The following is a 14,830-nucleotide window of genomic DNA, read 5'->3' as shown; positions in this document are numbered from 1 at the left end:
GGAGATCCCTTAGTCAATGCTGTCAAAAATGCTATTATGTATTCACCCAACTGGAGTGCCTTCTAACAAATGGCCATGGAGCATATGGCTACCTTGGGCATTTTTTCATTATCCCAGAGTGTGTCTGCAGTCCCATGTCGCTAAACTCCATCTGTATCTCTGTCGATGGAAGAAATTTCCATCAGGAAATATCAGCAGGAATCAGGGGAAAGACCTTTCCAATGTACTGAGATCAAAGGAAGTAACAGCGGGGTCCCAGCCCCACCTCCCCTTTTCCCCAACTCCAGTCAAAAAATGTCTGGTGGGCTTCCCTGGTGGCGCAGTGGTTGAGAGTCCGCCTGCCGATGCAGGGGACACGGGTTCGTGCCCCGATCCCGGAAGATCCCACATGCCGCGGAGCGGCTGGGCCCGCGAGCCATGGCCGCGGAGCCTGTGTGTCCGGAGCCTGTGCTCCGCAACGGGAGAGGCCACAGCAGTGAGAGGCCCGCGTACAGCAAAAAAAAAAAAAAAAAAAAAAAAAAAAAAAAAAAAAAAAAGTCTGGTTTTCTTTCCCAAAGATTATCCCATCACCCTCTACCGCATGCTCAGGGGGAGCCCCTGGGTGGTCTTCGGGCACGTGGCTCTGCCCATGACAGACAAGCTTGTATTCTGGGTCACCGAGGCCCCTCCCCTGGCAGCTGTAAAGAGGAAAAGGGGAAAAGGGACCTCCGCCTCCCCGTGGAGACTGTGCCAAGGGAATACAAAAACAAACAGCCCTGGTTGTTTGGTTGATGTTGCTCCTGTTTTTCAAATCTCTCCATCCTGCACAGCACCCATGAGGGACAAAAGTGAGGCCGGTTTTGACATCACAGGCAAATGATGTCATGATGTGATGGATGTACCTCGTTGGGCAGGGCAGGTGGGTGGGAAGGAAGCCTGCCTCCGTGGTTGGACGTGGGAACAAGAGAAGAACAAAATGCCACTCTTGTACCCCCTTCTGTGTGCTTTGCAGTCTGACCGTTGAGATTTGCATTGCATTTTGAATGGTGTTAGCCATGTTTTCATGCTACATCCTCGCATATTTTTAACTACAGACTTAACCAACCATCATGTCAATGAACTAGCTGAAAGTTAAGTATTGAATATGTGCTACTTTTAGAAAATAGAGTCAGGATGTGGAACCGCCTCTCTCCCTGCTCCCCTCACTCTCTAAACACTGAACAGAATGAGAGGCAGAGATGAAATGGATTGTATATTGAATTTTCCGGAGATGGGCTCCCTGTATACACATATGTCAATTTATATGACATATTTATTTTTAAATTTACTTACATGCAGATTGATATGAAGGATCTACTTTAGACCCCAGTTAACCATGTCAGCATTACAGTTCTCCATCTACCTGAGAAGAAGGCTGTGGAAAAACTGTCACCATTTCAACAATCCCATTAACAGCACAGGCCTCATTTAGGTGGTATTTGCCAAGAGAGTCTCATTGATTAAAGAACCTCCAACCAATTATCTTTGGACTTCATAAAACCCATAAGTAAGTGAAAACTAATTACAATTCTCTCTGAGTCAGATACAATGGAAAGAAAGACTTTCGGAGTGGATTTTGCAAGCTTATCTATCTGAAAAATATGGTGCCCAGAGACAAAGTTATCTAGTCAATGTAAGAGTGTACAATCCATAAGCCTCCACCAGCAAAGGACACCAGGGCCTAAGTTCCCAACATGGACGTTCAGCCCGTGAACTGGGATGGAGGACAAGGAGAACATCAAGACAACCGAGACACAGCCTCTATTTTCATCCCAGCCTTGACTAACTTCCTTCTCACAGACCATCAGAAGTTGCTATTATAAGTAACTTTCTTCGTTCTTCAACAAAACACTATATTCTCCTCTCCAATTGGATATCTAGAGGCACAAACTGAAACACTGACTAATTACTGCCGTGACCCAAAGCCTCTCCTATCCTTTTTGGCAGAATAACATGAAACTGCAACCAAAATCTGGTCTGTTTATCTACCCTGCTCCCTATTTTTATATCTGCATTGTCTATAAGATGATAGAGGAGGAATCAGGCTCCCTGACTTCAGACTGTACTACAAAGCTACAGTAATCAAGGCAGTATGGTACTGGCACAAAAACAGAAATATAGATCAATGAAACAGGATAGAAATCCCAGAGATAAACTCACACACATATGGTCACCTTATCTTTGATAAAGGAGGCAAGGATATACAATGGAGAAAAGACAGCCTCTTCAATAAGTGATGCTGGGAAAACTGGACAGCTACACGTAAAAGAAGGAAATTAGAACACTTCCTAACACCATACACAAAATATAAACTCAAAATGGATTAAAGACCTAAATGTAAGGCCAGACACTATAAAACTCTCAGAGGAAAACATAGGCAGAACACTCTATGACATAAATCACAGCAAGATCCTTTTTGACCCACCTGCTAGAGAAATGGAAATAAAAACAAAAATAAACAAATGGGACCTAATGAAACTGAAAAGCTTTTGCACAGCAAAGGAAAACATAAACAAGACAAAAAGACAACCCTCAGAATGGGAGAAAATATTTGCAAACGAAGCAACTGACAAAGGGTTAATCTCCAAAATATACAAGCAGCTCATGCAGCTCAATATCAAAATAACAAACAACCCAATCCAAAAATGGGCAGAAGACCTAAATAGACATTTCTCCAAAGAAGATATACAGATTGCCAACAAACACATGAAAGGATGCTCAACATCATTAATCATTAGAGAAATGAAAATCAAAACTACAATGAGATATCACCTCACACCAGTCAGAATGGCCATCATCAAAAAATCTACAAACAATAAGTGCTGGAGAGGGTGTGGAGAAAAGGGAACCCTCTTGCACTGTTGGTGGAATATAAATTGATACAGCCACTATGGAGAACAGTGTGGAGGTTCCTTAAAAAACTAACAATAGAACTACCATACGACCCAGCAATGTCACTACTGGGCATATACCCTGAGAAAACCATAATTCAAAAAGAATATTCCAAAATGTTCACTGCAGCACTATTTACAATAGCCAGGACATGGAAGCAACCTAAGTGTCCATCAACAAATGAATGGATAAAGAAGATGTGGCACATATATACAATGGAATATTACTCAGCCATAAAAAGAAACGAGATTGAGTTATTTGTAATTAGGTGGATGGACCTAGAGTCTGTCATACAGAGTGAAGTAAGTCAGAAAGAGAAAAACAAATACCATATGCTAACACATATATATGGCATCTAAAAAACAAATGGTTCTGACAAACCTAGGGGCAGGACAGGAATAAAGACGCAGACGTAGAGAATGGACTTGAGGACACAGGGAGGGGGAAGGGTAAGCTGGGACAAAGTGAGAGAGTGGCATTGACATATATACACTACCAAATGTAAAATAGGTAGCTAGTGGGAAGCAGCTGCGTGGCACAGGGAGATCACCTCGGTGCTTTGTGACCACCTAGAAGGGTGGGATGGGGAGGGTGAGAGGGAGGGAATATGGGGATATATGTATGCATAAAGCTGATTCACTTTGTTATATAGCAGAAACTAACACACCATTGTAAAGCAATTATTCTCCAGTAAAGATGTTAAAAAAAAATAAAAGATGATAGACACAAATGCATCTCACTTTTATCTGTCCACATCCTGTTCCCCTTTTTAGGTCCAGCTCTCATTTTGGAAATAAATTCTCTTTCCTGTGAACAACCCCAGGACCCTCCGCCTTCAGTTCTTGATATGCAAATCCCTTCCCATCTTATGTTACCTTCACTTATATTCACGTCTTATTTCTATTTGTTGAATATACCATTTCTCGAGGATTAAATCCATCAGTATTCCTTCTCTGTCTTTCCACAGCACCTAATTTTGTTTAATATCTAGGAGGCACCCAATAAATGTTGATTGAGTAGTGAATGAATAAACAACATTTAATTAGACAAAATAAATGCAGGGTATCATTTATAAAATAGAAAAATCTATGTTCCATTCCTGCAAATGGATGGGAGATAAAGCTGTGATAGCGAGAACTTGGCCTGGGTGTGCACAGAAAAACAAATGTAAGGAGCTCGGTCTACCCTGGTGGCACAGTGGTTGAGCGTCCGCCTGCCGATGCAGGGGACGCGGGTTCATGCCCCAGTCCGGGAAGATCCCACATGCCGCGGAGCGGCTGCGCCTGTGAGCCATGGCCGCTGAGCCTGCACGTCCAGAGCCTGTGCTCCGCAACGGGAGAGGCCACAACAGCGAAAGACCCACGTACTGAAAAAAAAAAAAAATATATATATATATATATATATGGAGCTCAAAGAGAAAAAACTGCAAAATTCCAAGCTCTGTTCTATCTGCAGCCTCCCAGTCTCCTGAAATTGCTTTTTGCCACAGTGATACAGGACTCATACCGCTCCCTGGGATACACCATCCATCTTCAAGAACCCACAGTCACAGGAAGAAGGGAAGAGGAGAAAAAAAATTCCTAAGCACATTTCACCATTGGTTTTGATCCCCAGCCAAGGCCTTCCACCCGCAGAAATCTCCCAACTATCACATTTCTACTGCTCTGGCCGATAACGAAGATAATTGTTCCATCCACTTTGTCAAAGCTGAAATGAAAAGAGGGCAAAGCAAAATGATGCCATCGTAAATCACAGGGCTGAGACAGCCAAAGAGGGACAAGATAGCAACTTCATTAAGGGTTATGTATTGTGCCATTAAGTTGGCGGGGGGTCACCTTTCGTGTCACACCCGGCCTCTGTGATGCATTGCCAGCTCTTCTTTCCAATAAAATTAAACGGAGATGTAAAACTGATTAGGGCCATGTTTGCTTCAGCCCGTGGCAAAGGGACCGGTACAGGGGGAATCATTGATAGAAGATTGCCACTGATGCATAATGACAGCAATTTCTCTTCCTGGTCATTTCATTGCTGACCTTGCCCATTAAAAGAAGCCCAGCTACCTCGGAGAAAGAGACCCTTCATCTCCCATCACCCCACGACCCCATGGCAGTCCCTGCACCCGTGACCGCTGGTCCTCACCTAAACAACACGACTAGAAATACTGCAGGCTGGAATTGGAGGGGGAGTACTGGTTCCCGTGGATATGCGCTGTGGACCGTCGATGCCACTGTTAGCATTTTTGTGAACGACTCGACTCTCCAACTGGTTATAGACAATTCTACCCTTCACTAGCTTTTAGACGCCGCCATGCTGAAAATCAGGTGTTGGCCTGTTTGGTCTGAGCCTCAGATTCACAATGCCAGGGTCTCTCTGTGTCATCTCAGTCACTGCTGAGGTGTGGAAGCTGCTGACTTTACCCTCACAATCCCAAATTACGCCTTTCAGCACTTTCTGAACTCTACAGTTTAGACGACTTCCATGGAGCCAGACTCTTCTCATTGTTCAGTCAACAAATAGTTATTAGGGGTCTATTGGGCCCCAAGCACTCTGCTAAACATCAAGGTGGTGAGACAGGCAGTCACGCCCCTGCCTTCACGGGGCTCACAGTCAAGTGCAACTTTCCATTGAAATAATATCAGTAGCTCCCATTGGTTGAATGTTTACCACAAACCAAGCATTGTTCTAGTAATTTACTTGTATTAACTCACTTAATATTCATAACAAGAGAGAATGATTTTTACTATTATCTCCAGTTTATAAAGGAGGAAAGAGGGGGAAATGGAGGCTAAGTACCTTGACCTGAGACACATGGGAAATAAGTAGTGGAACCGGGATTTCAGCTGCCGTGAGCTGAAGCCAGGAACGAAACCCGAAGGAAAATGTTTCATTAATAGTCTCCGTGCTTTCTCTATCTTCTCCTCACCCCCATCAAGTTGCTGATACATTTTATCCCACCTCCAAGAAGAAAGAGTATGTTTTTAGCAAGTGGAATTCCACGCTAGGTGTTCGTTTTCCTGTAGGTTAGTTTTGCCAACAAATAAATGCCATTTATATGCCAGTTAATAAACATTTTATATCACAGGACGTAAGATCTTATTTTTTCTCTTTATTTCACTTGATATCTGAAGTTGGTACTTCATGGTATATATAAGAAAATGGGCAATGCTTATCTATCCATCCCTCAAGCTTTATATCCTGACCTACTATTGGCCAAGATGATGGCAAGTAGTCGTGAAAAAAAAACACAGGCAAACAGGGTGTCGGGAAACAGCTTTGGCCATGGCTGTGATCTTCCTGGTGTTACTGGCTCTTCCTCTGTATTCTCAGCCTAACAGTGGGGAGCAGACAACGTGGGTCTGATTCTCTGGCCATTGTCTTCAGAAATCACAGCCGTGAAATGCACATATCAACATGACCTCATTTTCATATTCACTAATAGACATATGACCTCACTGTCATAGCCACCTCCCCAAGCAGTGAAGGGAGATCTCTTTTTTCCAGACTCACTTACCAGAATTTTGCAACCTCAATGTGTCTGTCAGTCTGTCTGTCTGTCCCTCTGTCTTTGTCCCACCACTTTCTCAGCTCTGCTGGAATCCAAGGACTGTAGCTGCCCGAGTGGGAAGGTTGTAAACGACAACAGCCGACCCTCTGCCAACAAAGTGATCAGACCAGAAAGGGACTAAGTTAAACCAGACTGGCTCCACTTACCACGTCTAACCGTGAGCCCACATCCTGGGAAGAGTCAAAAGCTTTGGATAAAATGAAGACAGGGACTCTGCCCATTTTCCACTTGGTGAGTCATGGAGTGTGGAAGGAGATGTCCCGGCCACCTATCCAGAAACAGCAGAGAAAAGACAAACCCAGAGTGAGCATGCGCCTGTCGTATTACTCCTCTTTGCCCTTGCCTGCCCCTCCAGAACCCCGGCCCTGAGCTCTCCTACAAATGGCCTGATGGTGGTTTTTCCACACCATGAGTTCATGAGAGGGAAAACTCTTCTTTGCCTCAAGGGCTCCAGAAAATAATTTTTCGTTTATACGGCGCATTATAGTTCTCACAGAACTGCACAGTCACGAATGGCCTACAATCCCTACAACGTTTTGTGAGGTGAGTGTTATTATCCCCTCTTTCCAGACATGGAAACCCAGGCTCAGAGATGCACTGGAGGCCACGCAGCACTTAGGCCACAGAGTTGGCCTGGACAGATGGACGATCGGCTTCCACAGGAAGAGAATTTCCACCCCTGCCTGGGAGAAGAGGCAAGTTTGCCTAAAAGCAGTTTGCAGAGTACCTCCTGGCACATCGGCTGCTCGGGCCACCGGGAACTGCCTCCCCGGAAATGGCCAAGGTAGTAAGCAGGGGCCTCCGCCTCCCACCCCTGCCCCACGTCCACCTTTAATGTTCTCAGGACACTGGGACCTGGCCTTCCTTCCCTCTGTCCAGGCTGGCAGTGCCCACTTGGGGCCGGATGCCGAGGCAGCCCCGGGCTAGTCAAGCTCATGGCCAGGACAGCTGTGGGCCAGTTGCCTGCATTGCCTCTTAGGAGAAGTAAGATGGGTAAGAAACGGTCATTATTAACATCCTCACGAAAGACGTGTTATTGACGCTTACCCTTCATCAGCCCTGCAGGAAGCAGATGGGGATTGGGTCACTGCCTCAAGGCTCCTGGAGCAGAGATGCTCAAAGTGGTGGGGCGTGGCGTGTCCCAGCCTCGGGGCCTTCCCGTTCCCCGCCCTGGTCCCATCTGTGTCTATGTGAACAAAGGGTGGGGCCTCACTGAAAAAAAAAAAAAAAGATTTAGGGAAGAAAATACCTAAAATTGGAGTAAGCTGTCTTAGCAAAACAGATGGGAGCCTCATGGCAAGCAGTACTTTCAAGGAAGACAAACTTTTTTTTTTTTTACATCTTTATTGGAGTATAATTGCTTTACAATGGTGTGTTAGTTTCTGCTTTATAACAAAGTGAATCAGTTATACATATACATATGTTCCCATATCACTTCCCTCTTGCATCTCCCTCCCACCCTCCCTATCCCACCCCTCTAGGTGGTCACAAAGCACCAAGCTGATCTCACTGGGCTATGTGGCTGCTTCCCACTAGCTATCTATTTTACATTTGATAGTGTATATATGTCCATGCCACTCTCTCAGGAAGACGGACTTTTATTATTCAGTCAGCAAATGCGAGCTTTCACTCTTAGCAATGTGTCTAGACTGGAGGAAGCGTAAAGACGACAAAGCTGCTTCTATTGCTCTTAAAGAGGCTCCCCAGGGTCCCTGGACACCTGCCAGGAGAAAATTCCTGCACCGAAGCCCCGAGCAGCCCCCCACCCAGTGCTTAGCTGGGCGGCGGCTGGAATCGAGAGAATGCAGGAAAATAATGGAATCAATCACTAGGAGGCCCTTATATCACTTTTGTCCCCCAAGCCAGCCGGGCAGCAAGTCCCTGGAAACACCTCAAGAGTACCTTCTACATCCTTTTTTTTTTTTTTTTTTTTTTTTTTGCGGTACGCGGGCCTCTCACTGCCGTGGCCTCTCCTGTTGCGGAGCACAGGCTCCGGACGCGCAGGCTCAGCGGCCATGGCTCACGGGCCCAGCCGCTCCAGGGCACGTGGGATCTTCCCGGACCGGGGCACGAACCCGTGTCCCCGGCATCAGTAGTAAGCAGGGGTGGACTCTCAACCACTGCGCCACCAGGGAAGCCCCTATGTCCTTATTTAATTTGCCTAAAATGATCGTGGGCCACGAGGCTCAAGAGCTGTAAGTGACTTGGGGCGGCGCGTGGCCCCAGCTGTGCGCTGGCCACTGCCCCCTTCCCTCCCCAGCGGTTTCTCCTCACCTCTTCACCTCCTTCAGGGCTTTCAGATGATGTTCCAGTTGCCCTAAGAGTCCGTCAGGGCACATCAGCACCTACCACGGGGACATGAGGACGCTGAATGTTGGGGCTTGAACCTTCCAGCATCATTACTCCCAACTCCATCCAGACAGAGCAGCCTCATTTCTTCTCCGTCCGTCCTCCCAGGTGAGCCGTGGATTGTGTCTGGAGAAAGGAATTTCCCTGGGGAAACAGAAACCACTTTGGGGAACCTCCGAGGAGGTCATCTGAGTCACTTGCCAGCTCCGATGTTTTGTGACAAACGATTATTTTCTGTGACTAAAAGTCAATTCGTGTAGGGTTTACACTCACTTTAATGCCCAGCGAGATTCCCGGCACACTTCCCTTACCTCCTTCCTGGGGGTATAGTTTAAGGAAAAGAGCCACGCCCCTCGGTCTCCCAGGCCCAGGTCACTACGGACTTGTCCACGCCATGTTGACTGACTGCTATGTACCAGGCAGCCTGCCAGCTTTGAGTCAGTGTCTTCTCAAGAATTAGGTTTTCTGGAAACTCCCTACAGCCTGGCGCTTAACAGCACAGACTTTGGGTCAGACTGACCTGGGTTCCAGCACTAGCTCACCATCTGAGGACCCACAGGAGGTGGCCAAGTCTTTTTTTTTTTTTTAACTTCTTTTTTTTTTTTTTTTTTTTTTTTTTTTTTTTTTTTTTTTGCGGTATGCGGGCCTCTCACTGTTGTGGCCTCTCCCGCTGCGGAGCATAGGCTCCGGATGCGCAGGCTCAGCGGCCATGGCTCACGGGCCCAGCCGCTCCGCGGCATATGGGATCCTCCCAGACCGGGGCACGAACCCGTATCCCCTGCATCAGCAGGCGGACTCTCAACCACCGTGCCACCAGGGAGGCCCCTTAACTTCTTTATTGGAGTATAATTGCTTTACAATGGTGTGTTAGTTTCTGCTTTATAGCAAAGTGAATCAGCTATACATATACATATATCCCCATATCTCCTCCCTCTTGCGTCTCCCTTCCACCCTCCCTATCCCACCCCTCTAGGTGGTCACAAAGCACTGAGCTGATCTCCCTGTGCTATGCGGCTGCTTCCCACTAGCTATCTGTTTTACGTTTGGTAGTGTATATATGTCCATGCCACTGTCACGAGTCTTTCTGAATCTCAGTGTCCTCGTCTGTAAAAATAAGGTCGTAAAGATCAAAAGAGAACATCGCTGAGAGCACACTGCATAGCCAGCGTGAAAACACTTAACACAGGGTGAGTGCTCCAAAAACTGTCAGTGATGATTACTTTTAGGTTAAATCACTGCCTGTCACTCACCTGAGCCAGCTCAGCTCCCTATGAACTGGTCTGACTGACTCCAGTGTGACCTGTTCATTCCATCCTTTACTTTAACCCGATGGATTTTGCTTCATTCTCTGAATTCTTATTCATGCTTCCAGGTGAAATTCAAATGCCATCTCCCCTGTTAAGGTTTTCTTAATTCTCAGACACAAAATGAAGCTTCCATATCCCCAGGGCACACTTCCATTTCTCTATCGTAGCACTTAATGCATTGTATTCATTCACTGATTCAACACGTTTGTTGAGTGACTGCCAGATGCCAACCCTGTTCTAGGCCCTGTGAGATATATCAGTGAAGTGCAGTCATTTGCTTGTATGCATAAGATTCTCTAATCCCCCAGCCCCACCCCGTGAATCTGGGAAGGCAGGATCCCTATGGCATTCACTGGCCTAGCTAAGTGGCTCCCCCAAGGTGATTAATGTGAGTTTTCTCAAAGAATTGTTAAGAGATGATTCTGATAGCTATGCCTGTGGTCATTAAATGGACAAGAACAGACTTACGAAAGCCTTCTTCAAACCGTGGGCTGGGGATCCACAGGGAGGCTGGTGAAACCTGGGGCTGGCTCTCACGATCTGTCCGCTGCATCATCCCAGCCCTCAGCTCTTTATTACCTGTATGTGCCACTAGGATCTAAGGCAAATGGGAAAAGCAGGACAGAGAAAAGAAGACATAGTTGCATTGTATAAGTTAATAAAATGTTCAAACTTGAAACTTCAGTGAACTCCTGGAGGCCTGTGGAGACCTGTGGAAACCCAAAGAAGACATCAGGGACCCACAGCTGGGCCCACGGTCCTTCCATCCACTTGGCTCAGGCCCCTGGAAAAGCCCCTGGAAGCAGCTGCTGCTCCAGATGTTTCCAAGAGGATGTTAGCAAGGATTTCTGTTTCTGCTCGAGCCCCCACTCCTTGTAGCATTTGGAGAAGGTGTCACAGGAGGCCCGTGGGGGACAGCAGCAGAAGTGGCGACGGAGCAAAGATCCTCACTGACAGGCCACCAGCCCTCGAGAAGGGAACGTGTTAAGTGGCTGAAAGGTTAAAGTCACAGAGTCACACTGTCAGCGTGTGGATCCTCAGGAAGCTGAGGTGAAAGGCAGAGGGGTGGGAGCAGTGTCCATGGGAACCACAAGGCCGCGCAGGCCCCAGGTCAAAGGCCAGCTCTTTCAGGGTGCTGCGGTCAAGGGGGAGGGCCTGTGTGCACGTGTGTGTGTGTCTGTCTGTTTGTATATGTGTGTGTGTTTGTGTGTGTATGTGTTTGTGTATACGTGTTTATGTGTCTTTGTATGTATGTTTGTGTGTCTGTGTGTGTCTGTGTGTATATGTGTGTGTGCTCCCACATATCCAGGCAGTCAGGGAGCATTGTTTCAGGTTTGCTCTGTTTCCAGTGTCCTTCTTTAGCTGAGTAACTGTGGGCAGTAAGTTGAGAGAGCCAAGAAAAAGCGTGGATACAATATTGCCAAGGGTGGCTTGAAGCAAAGCAAACCCAGAAGCCCCAGGGCAGCTCAGCTTGGCCCACAGGGAGACTTCTTGGAAAGGCAGCCATCAGTGTGACATTTGAGAACCTCTGTGATTGGGAAGAGTAGTGGGTGCTAACAGCTCTGTATCCATTGTTTCCAAAGAGAAGTGATGCTCAACAGAAGGTTCTGCCCAAACTATTAAGTCAAAGATTATGTCTGTACTTTCCACCTGGCACAGTGCCAAATGCAGAGCCCCTCCTTCACATAGACTGGATGGATGGATGGATGGATGGATGGATGGATGGATGGGTGGATGGGTGGATGGGTGGATGGATGGGGCAGTGGATGGATGGATGGATGGATGGGTGAATGGATGGGTGGATGGATGGATAGATAGATGGATGGATGGATAGATAGATGGATGGATGGGTAGATGGATGAATGGATGGGTGGGTGGATGGGTGGCTGAATGGGTGGGTGGATGGATAGATAGATGGGTGGATGATGGATGGATGGATGGATGGATGGATGGGTACATGGATGAATGGATGGGTGGGTGGATGGATGGATAGATAGATGGATGGATGGGTAGATGGATGAATGGATGGGTGGGTGGATGGATGGATGGACAGATGGATGGATGGATGGGATCAAAGGGAAGATATTTCAGGAAAAATCCTTAGGACTGAGTAGGGAGTGGAGAAAGGAAGAGAAAGACCACTGAGCGCCTAAGTCAAAGAGGTGGCCCGTCACACTCACTTACTCATTTGCAAGATCCCGGGAGCATTACTGAGCCCTAAAACAGGCCTGTCCTCAGGGACCAGAGGATCCACCACATGGGGATTGACAACATTACACAAATGGTGGTGAATAAAAAACAAAGGCAGTGCGGGTAAAGTGCTGGCAACAGGACCCCAGGAAGGAATAGCCCCTGACAGAATAGGAAAATTCCCCCAGCTGCGAGGGTGCTCTTATTCCGGACTCTGGCAGCAGGGCAAGGAGGCCCAAGGAAGCCAGCCACCCAGTGGCCAGTGAGAAAGAGTCTCTGTTCAGGCCGCAGGAGGAGAGGGGGCACCCTAGCCCCACCATCCGCCTCCCTCCCCTCCCTTTGCCCGCCCCGCCCTACAGACTCAGAGGGCCGGGCACTGATCACAGAAGGATTTTTCTTAATGTCTTTAGGTGGACGAGTTAGCATAAAGGCTTTCCAACATAAGCATATTTTTATGTTCCCTCTCCCTGACCTTGGCATTTTGTTTCTCCACCCCAGGCCCAGCGCTGTCCTATGGCCAGGTTTGTGTCTCATTTGTCAATGTTTTTATTGAATTTTCAAATGCCAGTAGTACACATAAATCAATGGCTTTCTTCTCCCTACTGGCATATCCCTGCCACATGTGGTCATTCATTTTTTTAATAAGTCTTCCTCTCCTTTCACCCATTTATAAAAATGCATCTTGTTCCCCCGCCACCGTCCATCACCCGTGGGACCGGCTGCTTGTCGCCCCTGAGTGCTTATTCATCAACGTTTTCAGAAGCAAAATCCCTCTTCGCCTCCCGCTCTTATTGTGCCATGAATCTTGACCAGGGGATCAATAAACTTCGCTTTTGCAATTTTCCCCCCGCCCTCCTGAGCTGACTCTCTCCAAAGTGCAGTCTTTTTATTTACATTTTTAACTGAGCGTCAACAGAGTGGGGGGACGGCGGTGTCAGGAGTCGAAGGGCTTTCACTGCTCCCGAGGCAGCAATAACCATCCGTGCATTGGTCATTTAACACGGTAACCCAGCGGAATTGATACTCAACTTTTCCCTGCCCGGGGTCCACCGGCATAAATCATCGCTTGAGGAAACAAAAGCCTTGACGATGAGTCTTGCAGGCAGGCAGATGGGTAAGGAAATAGGCAGGGTGACTCACCCACCCAAGCCTCCTTGGAGGAGAGGCACACCGGTGTCCAGGGATTTTTTTTTTTTTTTTTGGCATGTTTTCTATGTGTTCAGGGAAATTTGAAATGAAAGAATCTAAAGGGCGGAGAAAAGAACAGAAGGTTGAGTTTTCAATGGGCAGACATATAAGACCAGACTGGCCAAAGGACCTTGACTCAATTGGCCCATTCCTTCTCCTCTAGGCTTGTGGATACTCCAAGGTCACAGGGCTCCTGCGAGGCTTGAATTGCAAAGCCACATGCAGGCCAGCGAGCTGCTTAGGAAGTCAGAGGGAATTTCTTATCCCACTCTAAGAGAAGACTTCCTACTAAGTGAAGTAAGTCAGACAGAGAAAGACATGTATCCTATGATATTGCTTATATGTGGAATCTAAAAAACAATGCTACAAATGAACGTATATATACTTATACAGAAATAGACCCACATAGAAAACAAACTTATGGTTACCAAAGGGGAAAGGGTTGGGGGGGGAGGGATAACTTAGGAGCCTGGAATTAACATATACACACTACTGTATATAAAATAGATAAACAACAAGGACCTACTGTATAGCACAGGGGACTATAGTCAGTATTTTATAATAACCTATAATGGAAAAGCATCTGAAAAAGAATATATATACACATATATATGTATAACTGAATCACTGCGTTGTACACCTGAAACTAACACAGCATTGTAAATCAATTATACTTCAATTAAATAATAAATAAATAAATAAAGACTTCCTCAAGGCTTCATTAAAACACAGGTAAGATAATGAGAATTAGGCAACCCAACACTGGGTGAAGATGAAAGGATATGGTCCACCTTGCTTTGGTTTTTCCATTACTCTTTAACCGATGAGGATATTTTAGGGCTTCCAGGCACCGTGGCTGGTTAATCTTGCAGGGAAACTTGCAAGGTCAACGCTGAGACCTGTACAGTGTGACTTGTGCCCTCCTCTGCCACCAGTTTCTCAGCCTAAAGAAGAACAGCACAGGCTCAGGGAAGCTGGGGAGAAGAATTTCTACTTCTCATACCTGCTCTGCTTGTTTTTCATACACGATCACGTGGATGCTGAAAACTTCTTGCCAGGTGAGTTTCGTGTCCGTATTTCAAGGATGGGTCAATGGCTATACGGAGATTCAGCTACTTGTCCAAGCTGTGAAATTTGCATACAGATCTCTCTGACTCCAAACCCAGGCCTTTGCAATACCCAACCGTAATCTGAGTCTTCTGACTTGGACCGGCGGCACCCCAAAGGGGCTTTTTGGGAATCACCCACATCTGATCACAGGATTAGTTAGTGAGAGAGGAAGCTCACGGTCCAAGGGGAAGGAAAGCAGTCCCAAGGGTCT

The sequence above is a fragment of the Mesoplodon mirus genome (assembly GCF_964341445.2).
Source record: "Mesoplodon mirus genome assembly, chromosome: 20".
NCBI classification, from domain to species: Eukaryota; Metazoa; Chordata; class Mammalia; order Artiodactyla; family Ziphiidae; genus Mesoplodon; species Mesoplodon mirus.
The sequence above is the reverse complement of the archived record's forward strand: the minus strand, read 5'-3'. Positions refer to the sequence as shown.